Below are 2,339 nucleotides of genomic sequence, written 5' to 3' on the forward strand. Positions count from 1 at the left end.
GTGATTAAGCCACGGCATCAAAACCCCCAGCCCAGATTTGCTTGGAGAGTTCCAGGAACCCAATGTAGGAATTTGGCCATTTAAAACCCTTTCAGAGTTTCAGCATATGCTAAAAAGTGTTTTTAAAATAAAGAGAAATTACCATCTTACAGGCCTGAGGAAAATCCAAATTTGTCATTGTCTCTACCAACAAGTTTCAGGGAGGCCTGAGTGGAGTCTCCACAATTTGGTCTCCATTAGGATGCCTCAGAGAATATTGATTCACCACCATGTGCAGGCTGCTCACATAGCACGAGGTTGGACAAGTCACCCCTTCATGCTTGTTTTCATGTAGCACGGTCTTGATTCTTCCACCAAATGTTCTTGAAAAATTGTACAACAAATAGGGCAGACTTTTCATGAGTCTGCTGTGCCTTAAAAAATATTTAAGTAGGAAAGGAAATCGTTTACTAGAAGTGATTATTTTATTAGCAGCTGCTGACAGCTAGCTTGTCTGGAGCTTCTTAATAAAGAGCTTAAACTGAAGCAGCAGACCAAAAAACAAACTTAAGTGTTTCAACAATTAGAAAGTGGCAGAGAATGTATGAAAGCCAGTAAACCAGCACGGCACCAGCTCTACACAAACATGACATTCTCAGCAAAGTCCCATTCATTAATCATTTCCTGTCATTAGTGTCAGTCACTAGATCAGAATTTAAGAAAATAAAAGCATAGGCACTAACATTTAGAACACAAACAAGTCAGTACTAGTTAATGACTACACAGACTTAGCGTCAACACACATGCAAAAAGCAAACATGATGCCATTGCAAAACAGCCAGTAACTGATGTAAAGCTCTCATATGATACTAAATAGTATGGTAAACACTGGGCTGAAAAAGCAATTTCTTTGCATTTCTGCATGCCACTAAATTGAAGGTGAAGGACTGTCATATTAGGTTTTATTTATCTTCAAAAAATTGCAGAACCATAAGCATAATTTATTTATATTTAATATAGCTCAACTATAAATTACAGGAATATTGAGGTGGCCTCACACAGTAACACAGCGAAATCACATCTGTTTTAAATAGTTTATTACAGGCAGTATGTAAAGCCTGCATTTTATCTTGTGAGTGCCCAATTGCATTTAAAATCAGGCCTACCTGCCTCCTCCTGAAGTTCTCTCTTCCAGTGAAATCCCTGCACAGGGATCACGTGTTTATAGATTTTCTCTTGAATTTCTCTCTCAAGAAAAACTGAAAGTTCTTCAGAACATATGCTTAAGAATTGTTTCATAGTCAACAAACAGTGTCTGTGTGCCATTTTAGATATCTACAGATGCTGATGACAGCCAACTTAATATCCAGAAGAGAAGCTACTTGCTTTGTCATTTCCTAGCAAATGCAGAAAATAAGCAAGCAAAATGGCATCAAAACATAAGGCAACCAAGATGTCCTCACACCTGGTAACTTTACTTCTGCTTGGATTAGCACTCCCATAGTTATAAAGGTAGATGTGAATCTACATGTCAATCAGTTATTTTTCCGTCAGCAAGCACAAACAATGATACTAACTATATTATACAGTTCTTAAAACGTGCATAGATATCACAAGGGACCCATCTTGCTCCAATTAGCAGCACTAAGAGGAGAGCTGGGATGCAGTGCATAATCAGAAAAGATGAAGATTTAAAAAGATGCTATCAAAGTTTCAGTCTGAGGGTTTTTTTGGTCAGTTGGTCTTCTCCAGAAATACCAATATACTCAGTTGTCCAACAAGGAGACAAAAGACTATCCTTCACTGCTGGTTTCTCCCATTTCTATAGAATGGGAAAACTGAAGATCTATATTCTACTTCCAACTCTAGACTGGTCTATGATCTATAACTCAAGAAACTGCAAACCTGTGAATCTAAACATTTCCTGAGTTGGCCACACAGAGCATTCTTCCCCATCCCAAAATAGCATGCAACCACTCAAAAAACATTGTCAGTAATTTTAGTGTTCTCTAATAAGTACATATTTAATGGTATAAGACTTTCAAAAACATTATTCAAAGAGAGAATACAAAAGTGATTTTAGTGGGATTTTGAGAACATTCATAAGTATACTATGAACTTGTAGATTTAAAAACCAAAGTTGAGAAGTGATGACAGCTCTCATATCACATGGCCTCATTTGAATTACACATATTAAAGCAGGAGTGATACTGGGAGCCTCTGCATTGGGTCTGACTTCCAGGAGAAAGTGACTACTAATACATAAAAAAGAAGATTAAAAAAAACAAAACAAAACCAAAACCAAAAAAAAACCTACAGCAGCCCAGAGAAGCTTAACTGCACAATGACCGAAACACACA

This window comes from Tyto alba, unplaced genomic scaffold (assembly GCF_018691265.1).
Source record: "Tyto alba isolate M040663 unplaced genomic scaffold, T.alba_DEE_v4.0 Super-Scaffold_18, whole genome shotgun sequence".
Classification (NCBI taxonomy): Eukaryota; Metazoa; Chordata; class Aves; order Strigiformes; family Tytonidae; genus Tyto; species Tyto alba.